General features: G+C 33.7%; 1 long non-coding RNA gene across 1 annotated transcript; it reads right to left on the minus strand.

Moving 5' to 3' along the window:
• Positions 1–10260: 10260 nt before the first annotated feature.
• Positions 10261–11311, minus strand: LOC120204499. Its single transcript, XR_005523943.1, has 3 exons — positions 10991–11311; positions 10839–10886; positions 10261–10403 (listed from the first exon to the last, which is right to left on the minus strand). It is a non-coding gene; the product is annotated as an uncharacterized LOC120204499 (long non-coding RNA).
• Between the last annotated feature and the right edge of the window lie 7991 nt (positions 11312–19302).

Genomic DNA, 19302 nt, shown 5'->3' on the forward strand with positions numbered 1-19302 from the left:
TTTTCAAAATTTCACAATTATAAGTCCTTCGGGCCATCAGTAAGTCTTTCGAGCAAGATACTTAAATCCTTAGGGTCATCTGTAAGCCTTTAGAGCAAGATGATAGTCCTTCGGGCCATACATAACCTTTGGGTAGGATGTCTTCAATGAATTTGAAAATGAAAAAAATGATGTTTTAAGAAGATGGAATTTTGAAAACGAAGAATGCGATTTTCAAAATTTCACAATTTATAAGTCATTCGGGCCATCAGTAAGTCTTTCGAGCATGATGCTTAAAACCTTCGGGTCATCTGTAAGCCTTTAGAGTAAGATGATAAGTCCTTCGGGCCATCCATAAGACCTTCGGGTAGGATGTTTTTACATGAATTTGATAATGAAAAATGATGTTTTAAGAAGATGAAATTTTTTAAAACTAAGAATGCAATTTTCAAAATTTCACAAGTTATAAGTCCTTCGGGCCATCAGTAATTCTTTCGAGCATGATGCTTAAAACCTTCGGGTCATCTGTAAGCCTTTAGAGCAAGATGATAAGTCCTTCGAGCCATCCATAAGACCTTCGGGTAGGATGTGTTTACATGAATTTGAAAATGAAAAATGTTGTTTTAAGAAGATGAAATTTTTGAAAACTAAGAATGCGATTTTCAAAATTTGACAATTTATAAGTCCTTCGGCCCATCAATAAGTCTTTCGAGCATGATGCTTAAATCATTCGGGTCATCTGTAAGTCTTTAAAGCAAGATGATAAGTCCTTCGGGCCATCCTAAAACTTTCGGGTAGGATGTTTTCACATGAGTTTGAAAATGAAAAATGATGTTTTAAGAAGATGGATTTTTTGAAAACTAAGAATGCGATTTTCAAAATTTCACAATTTATAAGTCCTTCGGGCCATCAATAAGTCTTTCGAGCATGATGATGAAATCGTTAGGGTCATCTGTAAGCCTTTAGAGCAAATGATAAGTCCTTCGGGCCATCCATAAGACTTTCGGGTAGGATGTTTTCACATGAATTTGGAAATAAAAAAATGATGTTTTAAGAAGATGGAATTTTTGAAAATGAAGAATGCGATTTTCAAAATTTCACAATTTATAAGTCCTTCGGGCCATCAGTAAGACTTTCGAGCATGATGCTTAAAACCTTCAGGTAATCTGTAAGCCTTTAGAGCAAGATGATAAGTCCTTCGGGCATCCATAAGACTTCGGGTAGGATGTTTTCACATGAATTTGAAAATGAAAAATGATGTTTTAAGAAGATGAAATTTTTGAAACATAGAATTCGATTTTCAAAATTTCACAATTTATAAGTCCTTCGGGCCATCAATATCTTTCGAGCATGATGCTTAAATCCTTCCGGTCATCTGTAAGCCTTTAGAGCAAGATGATAAGTCCTTCGGGCCATCCATAAAACCTTCGGGTAGGATGTTTTCACATGAATTTGAAAATGAAAAAATTATGTTTTACGATGATGGAATTTTTGAAAACGAAGAATGCGATTTTCAAAATTTCACAATTTATGAGTCCTTCGGGCCATCAGTAAGTCTTTCGAGCATGATGCTTAAAACCTTCGGGTCATTTGTAAGTCTTTAGAGCACGATGACAAGTCCTTCAGGCCATCCTAAAACTTTCGGGTAGGATGTTTTCACATAAATTTGAAAATGAAAAATGATGTTTAAAGACGATGAAAATTTTGAAAACGAAGAATGCGATTTTCAAAATTTCACAATTTATAAGTCCTTCGGGCTATCAGGAAGTCTTTCGAGCATGATGGTTAATTCCTTCGGGTCATCTGTAAGCCTTTAGAGCAAGATGATAAGTCCTTCGGGCAATCTGTAAAACCTTCGGATAGGATGCTTTCACATGAATTTGAAAATGAAAATTGATGTTTTAAGAAGATGGAATTTTTGAAAACGAAAAATGCAATTTTCAAAATTTCATAATTTATAAGTCCTTCGGGCCATCAGTAAGTCTTCAAGCATGATGCTTAAATCATCGGGTCATCTGTAAGCCTTTAGAGCAATATGATAAGTCCTTCGGCCATCCATAAACCTTCAGGTAGGATATTTTCACATGAATTTGAAAATGAAAAAAAATGATGTTTTAAGAAGATGAAATTTTTGAAAATGAAGAATGCGATTTTCAAAATTTCACAATTTATAAGTCCTTCGGGCCATCAGTAAGTCTTTCGAGCAAGATACTTAAATCCTTAGGGTCATCTGTAAGCCTTTAGAGCAAGATGATAAGTCCTTCGGGCCATACATAAGACCTTTGGGTAGGATGTCTTCAATGAATTTGAAAAAAAAATGATGTTTTAAGAAGATGGAATTTTTGAAAACGAAGAATGCGATTTTCAAAATTTCACAATTTATAAGTCATTCGGGCCATCAGTAAGTCTTTCGAGCATGATACTTAAAACCTTCGGGTCATCTGTAAGCCTTTAGAGTAAGATGATAAGTCCTTCGGGCCATCCATAAGACCTTCGGGTAGGATGTTTTTACATGAATTTGATAATGAAAAATGATGTTTTAAGAAGATGAAATTTTTTAAAACTAAGAATGCAATTTTCAAAATTTCACAAGTTATAAGTCCTTCGGGCCATCAATAAGTCTTTCGAGCATGATGCTTAAATCCTTCAGGTCATCTATAAGTCTTTAGAGCAAGATGATAAGTCCTTCGGGCCATCCTAAAACTTTCGGGTAGGAGTTTTCACATGAATTTGAAATGAAAATGATGTTTTAAGAAGATGAAATTTTTGAAAACTAAGAAAGCGATTTTAAAAATATCACAATTTATAAGTCCTTCGGGCCATCAATAAGTCTTTCGAGTATGATGCTTAAATCCTTCCGGTCATCTGTAAGTCTTTAGAGCAAGATGATAAGTCCTTCGGGCCATCCTAAAACTTTCGGGCAGGATGTTTTCACATGAATTTGAAAATGAAAAATGATGTTTTAAAAGATGAAATTTTTGAAAACTAAGAATTCGATTTTCAAAATTTCACAATTTATAAGTCCTTCGGGACATCAATAAGTCTTTCGAGCATGATGGTTAATTTCTTCGGGTCATCTGTAAGCCTTTAGAGCAAGATGATAAGTCCTTCGGGCCATCCGTAAAACGTTCGGGTAGAATGTTTCACATGAATTTGAAAATGAAAAATGAGTTTTAAGAAGATGGAATTTTGAAAACGAAAAATGTAATTTTCAAAATTTCATATTTTATAAGTCCTTCGGGCCATCAGTAAGTCTTTGAAGCATGATGCTTAAATCCTTCGGGTCATCTGTAAGCCTTTAGAGCAATATGATAAGTCCTTCGGGTCATCGATAAAACCTTCAGGTAGGATGTTTTCACATGAATTTGAAATGAAAAAAATGATGTTTAAGAAAAAGAAATTTTTGAAAATGAAGAATGCGATTTTCAAAATTTCACAATTTATAAGTCCTTCGGGCCATCAGTAAGTCTTTCGAGCATGATGCTTAAATACTTCAGGTCATCTGTAAGCCTTTAAGCAAGATGATAAGTCCTTCGGGCTATACATAAGACCTTTGGGTAGGATGTCTTCAATGAAAATGAAAAAATGATGTTTTAAGAAGATGGAATTTTGAAAATGAAGAATGCGATTTTCAAAATTCACAATTTATAAGTCCTTCGGGCCATCAGTAAGTCTTTCGAGCATGATGCTTAAACCTTTGGGTCATCTGTAAGCCTTTAGAGCAAGATGATAAGTCCTTCGAGCCATCCATAAGACCTTCGGGTATGATGTTTTACATGAATTTGAAAATGAAAAATGATGTTTTAAGAAGAAAATTTTTGAAAACTAAGAATACGATTTTCAAAATTTGACAATTTATAAGTCCTTCGGCCCATCAATAAGTCTTTCGAGCATGATGCTTAAATCATTCGGGTCATCTGTAAGCCTTTAAAGCAAGATGATAAGTCCTTCGGCCATCCTAAAACTTTCGGGTAGGATGTTTCACATGAGTTTGAAAATGAAAAATGATGTTTTAAGAATGGAATTTTTGAAAACGAAAAATGCAATTTTCAAAATTTCATAATTTATAAGTCCTTCGGGCCATCAGTAAGTCTTTCAAGCATGATGCTTAAATCCTTCGGGTCATGTAAGCCTTTAGAGCAATATGATAAGTCCTTCGGGTCATCCATAAAACCTTCAGGTAGGATGTTTTCACATGAATTTGAAAATGAAAAAAAATGATGTTTTAAGAAGATGAAATTTTTAAAATGAAGAATGCGATTTTCAAAATTTCACAATTTATAAGTCCTTCGGGCCATCAGTAAGTCTTTCGAGCATGATGCTTAAATCCTTCGGGTCATCTGTAAGCCTTTAGAGCAAGATGATAAGTCCTTCGGGCTATACATAAGACCTTTGGGTAGGATGTCTTCAACTGAATTTGAAAATGAAAAAATGATGTTTTAAGAAGATGGAATTTTTGAAAATGAAGAATGCGATTTTCAAAATTTCACAATTTATAAGTCCTTCGGGCCATCAATAATTCTTTCGAGCATGATGCTTAAAACCTTCGGGTCATCTGTAAGCCTTTAGGGTCAAGAGAGCAATGATAGTCCTTCGAGCCATCCATAAAACCTTCGGGTAGGATGTTTTTACATGAATTTGAAAATGAAAAATGCTGTTTAAGAAGATGAAATTTTTGAAAACTAAGAATGCGATTTTCAAAATTTCACAATTTATAAGTCCTTCGGACCATCAATAAGTCTTTCGAGCATGATGCTTATCATTCTTATGTAAGTCTTTAAAGCAAGATGATAAGGGTCAGTAAGTCTTTCAAGCATGATGCTTAAATCATTCGGGTCATCTGTAAGCAGAGCAATATGATAAGTCCTTCGGGCCATCCATAAAACCTTCAGGTAGGATATTTTCACATGAATTTGAAAATGAAAAAATGATGTTTAAAAAGATGAAATTTTGAAAATGAAGAATGCGATTTTCAAAATTTCACAATTTATAAGTCCTTCGGGCCATCAGTAAGTCTTTCGAGCAAGATTTAAATCCTTAGGGTCATCTGTAAGCCTTTAGAGCAATGATAAGTCCTTCGGGCTATACATAAGACCTTCGGGTAGGATGTCTTCAATGAAAATGAAAAATGATGTTTTAAGAAGATGGAATTTTGAAAATGAAGAATGCGATTTTCAAAATTTCACAATTATAAGTCCTTCGGCCATCAGTAAGTCTTTCGAGCATGATGCTTAAATCCTTCGGGTCATCTGTAAGCCTTTAGAGCAAGATGATAAGTCCTTCGAGCCATCCATAAGACCTTCGGGTATGATATTTTTACATGAATTTGAAAATGAAAAATGATGTTTTAAGAAGATGAAATTTTTGAAAACTAAGAATACGATTTTCAAAATTTGACAATTTATAAGTCCTTCGGCCCATCAATAAGTCTTTCGAGCATGATGCTTAAATCATTCGGGTCATCTGTAAGTCTTTAAAGCAAGATGATAAGTCCTTCGGGCCATCCTAAACTTCGGGTAGGATGTTTTCACATGAGTTTGAAAATGAAAAATGATGTTTTAAGAATATGGAATTTTTGAAAACGAAAAATGCAATTTTCAAAATTTCACAATTTATAAGTCCTTCGGGCCATCAGTAAGACTTTCGAGCATGATGCTTAAAACCTTCGGGTAATCTGTAAGCCTTTAGAGCAAGATGACAAGTCCTTCGAGCCATCCATAAGACCTTCGGGTAGGATGTTTTCATATGAATTTGAAAATGAAAAAAAATGATGTTTTATGAAGATGAAATTTTTGAAAACATAGAATTCGATTTTCAAAATTTCACAATTTATAAGTCCTTCGGGCCATCAATAAGTCTTTCGAGCATGATGCTTAAATCCTTCCGGTCATCTGTAAGCCTTTAGAGCAAGATGATTAGTCCTTCGGGCCATCCTAAAACTTTCGGGTAGGATGTTTTCACATGAGTTTGAAAATGAAAAATGATGTTTTAAGAAGATGGAAGTTTTGAAAACTAAGAATGCGATTTTCAAAATTTCACAATTTATAAGTCCTTCGGGCCATCAGTAAGTCTTTCGAGCATGATGCTTAAAACCTTCGGGTCATTTGTAAGTCTTTAGAGCAAGATGATAAGTCCTTCAGGCCATCCTAAAACTTTCGGGTAGGATGTTTTCACATAAATTTGAAAATGAAAAATGATGTTTTAAGACGATGAAAATTTTGAAAACGAAGAATGCGATTTTCAAAATTTCACAATTTATAAGTCCTTCGGGCCATCAGGAAGTCTTTCGAGCATGATGGTTAATTCCTTCGGGTCATCTGTAAGCCTTTAGAGCAAGATGATAAGTCCTTCGGGCAATCTGTAAAACCTTCGGATAGGATGTTTTCACATGAATTTGAAAATGAAAATTGATGTTTTAAGAAGATGGAATTTTTGAAAACGAAAAATGCAATTTTCAAATTTTCATAATTTACAAGTCCTTCGGGCCATCAGTAAGTCTTTCAATCATGATGCTTAAATCATTCGGGTCATCTGTAAGCCTTTAGAGCAATATGATAAGTCCTTCGGGCCATCCATAAAACCTTCAGTTAGGATATTTTCACATGAATTTGAAAATGAAAAAAATGATGTTTTAAGAAGATGAAATTTTTGAAAATGAAGAATGCGATTTTCAAAATTTCACAATTTATAAGTCATTTGGGCCATCAGTAAGTCTTTCGAGCATGATACTTAAATCCTTAGGGTCATCTGTAAGCCTTTAGAGCAAGATGATAAGTCCTTCGGGCCATACATAAGACCTTTGGGTATGATGTCTCAACTGAATTTGAAAATTAAAAAAATGATGTTTTAAGAAGATGGAATTTTTGAAAACGAAGAATGCAATTTTCAAAATTTCACAATTTATAAGTCATTCGGGCCATCAGTAAGTCTTTCGAGCATGATGCTTAAAACCTTCGGGTCATCTGTAAGCCTTTAGTGTAAGATGATAAGTCCTTCGGGCCATCCATAAGACCTTCGGGTAGGATGTTTTTACATGAATTTGATAATGAAAAATGATGTTTTAAGAAGATGAAATTTTTTAAAACTAAGAATGCAATTTTCAAAATTTCACAAGTTATAAGTCCTTCGGGCCATCAATAAGTCTTTCGAGCATGATGCTTAAATCCTTCAGGTCATCTATAAGTCTTTAGAGCAAGATGATAAGTCCTTCGGGCCATCCTAAAACTTTCGGGTAGGATGTTTTCACATGAATTTGAAAATGAAAAATGATGTTTTAAGAAGATGAAATTTTTGAAAACTAAGAAAGCGATTTTAAAAAAATCACAATTTATAAGTCCTTCGGGCCATCAATAAGTCTTTCGAGTATGATGCTTAAATCCTTCCGGTCATCTGTAAGTCTTTAGAGCAAGATGATAAGTCCTTCGGGCCATCCTAAAACTTTCGGGTAGGATGTTTTCACATGAATTTGAAAATGAAAAATGATGTTTTAAAAGATGAAATTTTTGAAAACTAAGAATTCGATTTTCAAAATTTCACAATTTATAAGTCCTTCGGGACATCAATAAGTCTTTCGAGCATGATGCTTAAATCCTTCGGGTCATTTGTATGTCTTTAGAGCAAGATGATAACTCCTTCGGGCCATCCTAAAACTTTCGGGTAGGATGTTTTCACATAAATTTGAAAATGAAAAACGATATTTTAAGAAGATAAAAATTTTGAAAACGAAGAATGCGATTTTCAAAATTTCAGAATTTATAAGTCCTTCGGACCATCAGTAAGTCTTTCGAGCATGATGGTTAATTCCTTCGGGTCATCTGTAAGCCTTTAGAGCAAGATGATAAGTCCTTCGGGCCATCCGTAAAACGTTCGGGTAGAATGTTTTCACATGAATTTGAAAATGAAAAATGATGTTTTAAGAAGATGGAATTTTTGAAAACGAAAAATGTAATTTTCAAAATTTCATAATTTATAAGTCCTTCGGGCCATCAGTAAGTCTTTGAAGCATGATGCTTAAATCCTTCGGGTCATCTGTAAGCCTTTAGAGCAATATGATAAGTCCTTCGGGTCATCGATAAAACCTTCAGGTAGGATGTTTTCACATGAATTTGAAAATGAAAAAAATGATGTTTTAAGAAAAAGAAATTTTTGAAAATGAAGAATGCGATTTTCAAAATTTCACAATTTATAAGTCCTTCGGGCCATCAGTAAGTCTTTCGAGCATGATGCTTAAATACTTCAGGTCATCTGTAAGCCTTTAAGCAAGATGATAAGTCCTTCGGGCTATACATAAGACCTTTGGGTAGGATGTCTTCAATGAAAATGAAAAAATGATGTTTTAAGAAGATGGAATTTTTGAAAATGAAGAATGCGATTTTCAAAATTTCACAATTTATAAGTCCTTCGGGCCATCAGTAAGTCTTTCGAGCATGATGCTTAAAACCTTTGGGTCATCTGTAAGCCTTTAGAGCAAGATGATAAGTCCTTCGAGCCATCCATAAGACCTTCGGGTATGATGTTTTTACATGAATTTGAAAATGAAAAATGATGTCTTAAGAAGATGAAATTTTTGAAAACTAAGAATACGATTTTCAAAATTTGACAATTTATAAGTCCTTCGGCCCATCAATAAGTCTTTCGAGCATGATGCTTAAATCATTCGGGTCATCTGTAAGTCTTTAAAGCAAGATGATAAGTCCTTCGGGCCATCCTAAAACTTTCGGGTAGGATGTTTTCACATGAGTTTGAAAATGAAAAATGATGTTTTAAGAATATGGAATTTTTGAAAACGAAAAATGCAATTTTCAAAATTTCATAATTTATAAGTCCTTCGGGCCATCAGTAAGTCTTTCAAGCATGATGCTTAAATCCTTCGGGTCATCTGTAAGCCTTTAGAGCAATATGATAAGTCCTTCGGGTCATCCATAAAACCTTCAGTCCAGGATGTTTTCATCCAGAATATGAAAAAAATGGTAGGATGTTTTCACATGAATTTGAAAATGAAAAAAAATGATGTTTTAAGAAGATGAAATTTTTAAAATGAAGAATGCGATTTTCAAAATTTCACAATTTATAAGTCCTTCGGGCCATCAGTAAGTCTTTCGAGCATGATGCTTAAATACTTCGGGTCATCTGTAAGCCTTTAGAGCAAGATGATAAGTCCTTCGGGCTATACATAAGACCTTTGGGTAGGATGTCTTCAACTGAATTTGAAAATGAAAAAATGATGTTTTAAGAAGATGGAATTTTTGAAAATGAAGAATGCGATTTTCAAAATTTCACAATTTATAAGTCCTTCGGGCCATCAATAATTCTTTCGAGCATGATGCTTAAAACCTTCGGGTCATCTGTAAGCCTTTAGAGCAAGATGATAAGTCCTTCGAGCCATCCATAAGACCTTCGGGTAGGATGTTTTTACATGAATTTGAAAATGAAAAATGCTGTTTTAAGAAGATGAAATTTTTGAAAACTAAGAATGCGATTTTCAAAATTTGACAATTTATAAGTCCTTCGGCCCATCAATAAGTCTTTCGAGCATGATGCTTAAATCATTCGGGTCATATGTAAGTCTTTAAAGCAAGATGATAAGTCCTTCGGGCCATCAGTAAGTCTTTCGAGCATGATGCTTAAATCCTTCGGGTCATCTGTAAGCCTTTAGAGCAAGATGATAAGTCCTTCGGGCCATCCATAAAACCTTCGGGTAGGGTGTTTTCACATAAATCTGAAAATGAAAAAAATGATGTTTTAAGAAGATGAAATTTTTGAAAACTAAGGATGCATTTTCAAAATTTCACAATTTATAAGTCATTCGGGCCATCAGTAAGTCTTTCGAGCATGATGCTGAAATCCTTCTGGTCATCTGTAATCCTTTTGAGCAAGATGATAAGTCCTTTAGGCTATCTATAAGACCTTCAGGTAGGATGTTTTCACACTAAGATGAAGTCCTCCGGGCCATTTTAAGCCTTCACCAAAGAGTAGTGAAGCAAATCAATTCTAAGACTTCACCAAAGAGTAGTGAAGCAAATCGATCTCGAGTTCGACTTCCCCAGCAAAAAGGTGGAGCGGATCATTTATCAAATTTTAAAGCACGGATATAAAACTGAACAAAAATGCATTGTCTTTTTTATCTTTGCTCTATTCTTGTAAACACAAGAATAAACAAAGAGGGACAACTATAGACACCCGTTTTTGTCCAGGAAATAAATATTATATTATAATAATTATTGTATTATAATTATTATTATTATAAAATTATTATTATTATTATTATTTTACAACGTTTACAAGCCCAAACTACAAAGACCAATTACAACATGCTTGAAGAAATTAAAACCCGGAGTCCAAGAGCAGTCCAAGTGTGACCCGGATCCAGAATTGACCCGTTTAGCTGTTGCCGACAATCATGCCATCTTCAACTCACGCGAAACCTGCAATCATCCACCGAAAGTTCAAGCAACCACCAAGTCAATTCCAACTAATACCAACTAAACCCATCAAAACTTCACCAAACACAAAGAAAAATAAACAAAAGGAAAAGGGGCTTTTGGTGAAATGAAAGGAATAAAAACGGGCAGTAATCAGAACGAAAGGGGGGGAATCAAAAAGAAAATAGAAAGGAATCAGGGATTATCATCAATTATCCGAAACAACTAGAAGAAAGGAGAACTCAAAATTCTTCCCCATTCGTGTTTTACAGAACACAACAAAAAAAGAATTTGTAAACAAAGCAAGGAAAGATTTCTATTTTTTGGCAAGCGAAGAAATATCAATCAAGAAGGTTATCCTTTACTTTCTTTTTTATTTATTTCACAACATGTTCTTATTTTTAAAACAAACATAAGAGAAATAGCATAAGTGTTTACCTTAGTTGCAGTTCATCTCATTTTGTCTCCTAATCGTTTGAATTTATACTATCGAATTAAGGATATGTGGTTAGCATTATTAAACCAAATAAATCCAAAATTAAACAACAAACAAGAAAATAAATTAAAGGAAAGAGGGGGTTTCGGGTTACCTTTGTTGGTGATTCTCGTTGGAGTCAAGACCATTGGAGTAAAAAAATGGTTTGTTGACTAGGTCTAGGCATGTTCGACCAACTTGGGTAACGATTAGGGGAGATTAACGCTACTTTACAGTGGGGATCTTGGGTGTTCCAGCCGGTGGTCATGTGTGAGAGGAAGTAGAGAGAGATAACGAGTGATAAAGGGCTGTGATCAAAAGAGGAATGGCCACCAAGATATGGTGGCCGAACGGTGGCGATGGCACCTTCAGGGGAGATTGCAAATGAGCGTGGAAGAGAGGAGAAGATGGGGAGAGCTGAGCGGCTGTGAGTAAATGTTATTTGCGTGAGAATAGCTTAGGTTTAGTTTAGGTTACATTTTAATAAAGTTTTTTAGTAAAATTATAGTTTAGTCACTGAAATTTTAGGAGTGAATTAGTTATAAACCTATATTTATGTACATTTTGATTTAGGTCATTAGTTTATTTTTAGTTTACATGTTTAATCTAATATTTATTTAAATTTAGTCATTATTTTAAATATATATATTTTTAAAAATTTATAGTTTGGCATAATATGTTTTTATTTTTGTATTTAAGTTACACTTATGCATTATATGTTAATATATATATAGTCTATAATTTATAATTATAAAATACACGTAAATAATTTTTATTAAGATTATATGTTGCATGATATTTTTTTTTATATTTATTAAGTATATAATTATTTATTTATTAATATTTGCATGTTAGCCTCGTGTGCATAACTAAACATTTATTACATAATTTGATTAAGGGTAATACCATTTTAATTTAAAATTGTCGGAATGACTTTTCTTAACTTACAGGAAAGTTGTTCTTAACGGTTTTAAATTACAAGTGTATCCCGTCATTGTCATTAAAAAAATTGATTCTTCACTTTAAAATTTGAGAGTGAAAGAAAAAGAAATGTTTGGTATTTAAATTTATTGAGAAAATATCGTTAAAAATGACCTAAATATTTGGTCTCAATATTTTTAAATAATCGAATATTCTTTATCTTTCTAATGGCTTGATAATTTTAATTTAACCTATTTCATTGCTTTTGAATGTTATAAAATTTGCACTTTTGTTGTTTTAAGGGATCAAAAATTAAATTAAAGTTGAACTTGTAAAATTCATTGTAAAGACATTAATTAATCGACTAGGTACCAATTTAGGGCGCTTTAGGGGTGTTAATCCTTCCCCACGCGTAACCGACTCCCGAACTCAGATTTTGATAACGCATACCTTAATTTTTTGTTTTAATTAAAATTAATTTTTATTTAAAATGACAACGTTTTTGGGTGTCCAATCACACCCTAATCAAAGATTGGTGGTGACTCGTCGAATCATATTTGTTTTTTTTATCGTAAAAGAATTTTCAAATTTTCGAAACGAAAGAGATTTTCTAAATCGCTTATTTTTTAATTAAAAATCAATCCTGAAAAGAATAATTAAAAATTAGTGTGGTTTTCAAAATCCTTCACTCTATAAAAAAAACCGTTTCGACAAATTCAATCAGAGTTACCTCACCTTTCGAAGCGGAGACGATAGCGGCAATGCATGCAGTGGAGCTAGCTTCTGACTTGGGTTTCCATGACGTGACCATCGAAGGTAATTCCATAACGGTTCTTGGGAAACTTACATCACCTGAATAGGATAGATTGGAGATAAGGGCTTTGGTATAGGAAGCGAAGTGCCGTGTGAACTATCTCCGATCTTTTCGTTTCCACTTTACTCTAGATCTGTAATATGACTGCTCACTGTCTGGCAGCGGTGATAGTCTTGGGGATTTGGACAGGTTTTGGATTGAAGAAGGTCCTCGTTGTCAAGAGGTGTAAATGGCTGAAGATTTGAGGTGGATGGTTCCCCCTTAATGTCGTTCACCCGTTTTCTTGTTTTGGTTCTTTAGATCTACTCATAGTTTGTTTTCTCTATGTTAGAGCGCTCATTGTTTTTCTGAGCAGAGATGAAGAAAGACCAACCCTACGACCTTTTGTTTTTTTTTTTTTGTTGTTTTCCACGGTTTTTAATTTTTAATGTTGTTGAGTTGTCTTCCTTTTAGTACAACTTTGGACGATTGCTTTGTTTTTCTTTTTGAATAAAGGGGTGGCGTTTCATGGTTCAAAAGAAAACAAATTAGAAACCCCTTACATATAATTTATTAGAATAAGTAAACATTCACTTTTTGTATTAATCTTTTTTTAAAATAAATTAAGATCCATTTTACTTTATTATTTCTAATTTTAAGATACAAAAAAGTTATATGTTTTTTTACTGTTTGATTGTTCATTTTCTTTAACATGTTCATCTCGATCAAGTTATCAAGTATTTAACTTTTAATTTCACTTCAATTAAAGGTAGTTTCTCTAAAAATATTTTTGAATTCACTTTATATTTATGGTTTTATTAGAAATTTATATTTATTATGTGGGTTCATAAATTTTCATCTCTAAATATAAAACTTAGATACAATTCTAGATAATATTATTATTGATATATTTAAAATTTTAAAATTTTTATGTGAATAAATGAATTTTTAAAATTTATAAATTTTTATTAATACGATACTTTGATATATAATTTACATTGACAATTATATTAAAATATTTTATTTAATATATACAAAAAAATTAAAATGATCTCAACATATAATGTTGAGTTCTGCCACTGATAAGAAACATAACAACTCAGAGATCCTAACTGTAGAAAACATACCAAAATAAGCTAGTGGGGTAGCCATGTTACCAGTATAACCAAAGAATACCAATAATATATGTAAAAACAGATATATCAATAAGGAAATTGTCACACCCCAATTTAGGGGTTAATTTTTTCTTAATTTTATTTCGGTGATTAAATTGAAAATTTAGTGAAATTTGGGGACTAAATTTCAATTTTTATTTAATTTCGAATCCAAAATCAGAAAGTATCCAAAACTTAGGGGCCTCATGTGTGATTTTACCAATTTCCAATTATGTTGGGTTTAAAAACCCAAAAACTAGATTTTCCATTTTAGAAAACCCCAAAAGTTTTCTCTCTTCCATTTTCCCTTTTTAGAAAGTTTAAGCAAAGAATTTTTTATCTTCGTTTTGCCGTCGACTGTTGCTTTGTTTAGTGCACCACCCATACCATTGGAGTCATTGCATTGTCTCGAGTCCAACGGTGGTAGTTTCGTTCACTCTGTCTTTGGCAAGTAGAGGGGCGGGCAACATCAAGTTTTCGACGAAGCGTAATCGAACTCTCTGCTAATCACTATTGTGAATCGAGCTAGGTAAATGCCTTAAAATTGTTTAAAAAAATTAGGATTTTTTTAGTTTTTACGTCGCCGAAAGCCACTACACGTGCCCTCGTGCATGGTCGTTATACGTGGGGATTCGGGATGGGCATGCGCCCCAAACCTGACGAGTTCTGACCCGACCGAGTCGGGCTGAGTTTTTAAAAAAAATCAAGTTTGGGTTCGGTTAGGGTTTTAGAGGTTAAGTTTGGGTCGGGTCAGGTTTGGGTTTAGGGTGAAAAATACCTGACCCGACCCATGATATGACTGTCAAAGACAAAGACCCGGAGAAGTACCCAAGTGGCCCCATCACACGTACAAGGGCCAATGAGTTTCAAGAAACAATGAAAAACTTGTTTACAACAAGCCATAGACATGGGAAAGAAGATATAACAAGGGAGGAACGCTTTACATTGCTAATGCATACATTTGTATGAGAATTTAAGTATTTTATAATTTCCATTGCATTTTATAAAGTGTGCTGATCATTAAAACATACATTTCATTTATAGTTAAGATCATTTAGGGAAACAATTTATTTATGCATCTTAAATCATTCATTAAACTACTTCATTCATGCATTTATTTAAATTCAATAAAGTTAGTTCTTTAATTAAAATAGTTTATTCATTTAACTAGTTCATTAATTAAACTAACTTTTTAATTGTATCATGCATCTTTTATATAAAGTTTGAATAAAACCTATATGTGTGTCTAGGTTCATGTGACGTGTAGAATGATGGAGATACCCTTCAACTTCAACTTGGAAACAAGCAATTGATGACCATCTTTACTCATGATATCAAGGAAATTCAAGGCTGAGATTCTACACACAAAGGTTGTTCATATTCTTGAGAAGACAATGCATTAAAGCCTTATTGTTCACCTAATCAAGGCTGAAATAATCACTCATTGAAGGCTATTCATGTGCTAAGCTAAAAGACAAGTGATTCAAGGATGTTTTTATTTCATAAAATCAACAATGGAGACAAGTAATGAAGGCTGGATTTATTTCAATTATTTACTCTTTTAAGTGAAGAATTCATCAAAGAATATAAAGGGACAAACTCATTTGGACTTGTAGGATGTCTACAATCATCCCAAGACTACATTAATTTCCCTTTTAGTTCATTTGCAAGAAAACAAGGCAATCCAAGAGTCTTTTTTCCTTTTGGAAAAAAATAAGACTAAATACATTCAAAATTCAGCCTAAATTCATCCATTTAATGAACATGGCCAGCCATCAAAGGACAAGGAAGAAGGCAACTCATTTATTTATATTTAAGAGAATTTAGATGAGCATTCATCTTACTTTTGTGTGACTTTTCATATGGTGCCTATCCACACTATAAATAGGCTTCTTAGGATCATTTATAAGACACCTCTTTTTCAATTATAAAAAGTCATTGAAATAATGTTTTCATTTTAGTTATTACGAGAACTCTATCGGCTTCAAGTGTGCTTGTAGTATTCTATCCATTTCATCTTATTATAGTGTTAGTTCCTAACTCTCATATAGCTAGTGGGTCTTATTTCACACTCATCCATTTCGACTCTATCAAGTTATATTGTTGGTTCCTAGCTCGTATGGCTAGTGGGTCATAATTTGCCATCCTTGCAACTATACATGTTCATGCCACTTTCAACATCTTACCATCACTTCATTTTTTATTTTCATTTACCACAACTTCCATCCTTCATATTTAGCCTTCAAAGTCTCTAATTCATCTAACCAATCCTTTCTTTATCAGTTTTATTATATTGATATTCATTTCATATATTTGTTTTATGATATTTCAAAGTTCAAAGCATTGTGACGATTGTTTTTACTATAATCATGATCGGGCACATCTATATGATTCAGATATTACAACCAGGGTTATATCAATTGGTATCAAAGCTTAGGTTGATTCAGTAAGATTGTGAAATTTTCTCTCCTAGGTTAGTTAAAAAAGTGTCAAAAAATTCAAAACAATTACAAAAAAATTAAATAGAGAGGGAGCATATTATTTTCTATTATTCTTTATAAAAAAATAAAAAATATTACATCTTACATCATCTTTATTTTTTCCACAATTTGTCATCTTTACTAATTCTCACATTTTCCTTTTCTTTTGTAGCCATTTATCTTATTATATCTTTCAATTCCTTTTTTACGAAATCCTTTTCAGCTGAATTTTGCAAGCCATTTGCAAGCCTTGAGGACGTTCTTAAAAGAACTTGATTGTGAGCAAGAGTGGTAAAAGGCATGAGAGTACACTAAGGGTAAAAGCTATCCCAAGAGAAACACGAGTGGAGTGACTTTTTCCTTGGAGTGTTTGGCGAGGATTTATATTTCTTTTGTTTACTAATCATGTCTCAACAACAAGAAGACAATTGTTATGTTTCAGGACATAGAGACAGAGGAGCACCTAACTTACAAATGCAAGCCATGGTGCGAAAGTCGACAAGAATATTGAGGGAAGAATTGGAGCCCTTTCATGAGCGTATAGATCAACTTGAAGAAGAGCGCACTCAAGGAGGTCTAGAGCAAGGGCATGAAGATGATGCTTACCAAGGGAATCTCGAGGGAGAAGAAGTTGAGGGACCAGAAGAAAATCATCAAGGTGTGAGACCTCAAGGTTTTATCCTTGTGTAGATGACAACCTCGACAATATCAAATCACTATTCCACCATTCTAAGGTAAAGCAGATCCCAAAGCTTACCTTATATGGAAAAGTAAGATTGAGCTCATCTTTGAGTACCACAATTATTCTAAATGAAAGAATATAAAACTCACTGCCATTGAGTTTACGGATTATGCACTAATCTGGTGGGATTAGTTGAAATCTAGTAGGAGGCTCAACGGTGAACATCCTATCTAAACATGGGATAAAATAAAGGCAATGATGCAAAGAGATTTCATTGAAACCCATTACCATTAGGAGCTATTCAACCGACTCCAAAGCCTTACACAAGGAAATATGAGTGTTGAGGATTACTACAAAGAGATAGAAGTGGCTATGATCTGTGTTAACATAGATGAGGACCGAAAAACTACCATGGTGAGGTTCCTTGTGGGACTTAATCTGAACATTGTGAACATGGTTGAGTTATAACATTACGTAGAGATGGAAGACATGGTGCATATAGCTATAAAAGTGGAGAAGCAACTTAAACGAAAGGGTGTCATATGATCCTATGGGGGAGCACCATTAAGATGGGGACAAAGTTCTTTCAAGCGGAGTCCTCTAATACCACCTAATGAAAGAGGTGCACCACCCAAAGGAAGTAAGGCCATTGCTGAAACCAGTAAAGGCAAGGCTCTTAACATTCCAAACTATTCTCGAGAAATACAATGCTTCAAGTTCTTTGAAAGAGGGCATATTGCAAGCCAATGCCCAAATCACAACACCATGCTTCTTCATGATGATGGACAAGTTGAATCAAAACAAGAGAAGGAAAATGAAATTGCTGCCAAAAAGAAGATGAAGGTGATGATATATAATATGCAGCGGAAAGAGAGACCCTTATTGTCAAAAGGAGCCTAAGCGTGCAACCAAAAGATGAGAATGAATAACGTGAGAATATATTTCATTCTCGCTGCCACGTTAATGAAAAGGTATTCTTTGTCATTATTGATAGCGGTAGTTGTACCAATGTTGATAGTATTTTTATAGTAGAAAAACTTGGCCTAACAACACCAAAGCATCCACATCCTTACAAGCTGCAATGACTCAATGACAGAGGAGAACTAAAAATCACCAAGCAAGTTCTCATTCCTTTTTACATCGAAAAATACAAAGATGAGATCCTATGTGACATTTTTCCCATGCATGCTGGCCATCTTTTACTCGGAAGACCATGGCAGTTCAATAGACGAGTCATGCATGATGGTATACCAATCGATATACATTCACCCATAGAGCAAGAAATATTACCTTAGACCCTATTTCACAAAACAAATTCACAAATACCAAATCTATTTGAGAGAAAGTATTAAAAGAGCCAAAGAGATAGAGTAAAACGTGGAGTAAATGCAAGTTAGAGTGAGCAAAGTGAGGGGCCAAAACTAAGTGTTCTACCAAAGAAAGAGAGTTGAATAAGTGTTTGCTGTCAGGAAAGGAATTACTTGTACTCATATACAAGGAAAGTTTATTTACTAACCAACTTGATCACACTTTTCCTTCCTATATTGTATTTTATTGCAAGAATTTGATGAATTATTTCTAGAGGAGATACCAAGTGGGTTGCCACAAATCTGTGGTATTGAACACCAAATAGACTTTATTCTTTATGCCGTCATTCCTAACCGACCAGCTTATTGAAGCAATCCCGAGAAAACCAAGGAATTGCAAAGGCAAGTGGCTGAATTGATACCAAAGGGCTACGTGAGGCAAATCTTAGTCCATGTTTCGTACCGGTGTTTCTTGTGCCAAAAAAGATGAAACTTGGCACATATGTGTGGACTGTCGAGCAATAAACAAGATTACGGTAAAGTACTATCACCCTATTCCCCTTTTAGATTACATGTTAGATGAGCTTAGTAGTTCTAACATATTTTCTTAGATTGATCTTAACAGTGGTTACCACCAAATAAGAAAGCGAGAAGGTGATAAATGGAAAACAACGTTTAAAAAAAGCAAAGACTCTACGAGTGGTTGGTTATGCCTTTTGGCTTGACTAATGCACCAAGTATATTTATGAGGTTAATGAACCATGTTCTTAGACCATTCTTGGGTAAGTTTTGTGTGGTTTACTTTTATGACATTCTGATTTATAGCAAATCAATGGAAGAACATGTTCAACACTTGAGGTCAATTTTGCTTGTTTTGAGAAAAGAAAGGTTATTTGTTAATTTGCAAAAATTTACATTTTGTACTAATAAGGTTGTTTTTCTAGGTTTTTTTTGTGAGTTCTAAAGGATTGGAGGTTGACAAAGAGAAGGTTAAATCCATTGGAGAGTGGCCATAACCAACAAGCATTTCACAAGTGAAGAGCTTCCATGAACTCACATGCTTTTACCGTAGATTTTTGCTAAATTTCAG

Source organism: Hibiscus syriacus, unplaced genomic scaffold (genome assembly GCF_006381635.1).
Source record: "Hibiscus syriacus cultivar Baekdansim isolate YM2019G1 unplaced genomic scaffold, ASM638163v2 tig00010968_pilon, whole genome shotgun sequence".
NCBI lineage: Eukaryota > Viridiplantae > Streptophyta > Magnoliopsida > Malvales > Malvaceae > Hibiscus > Hibiscus syriacus.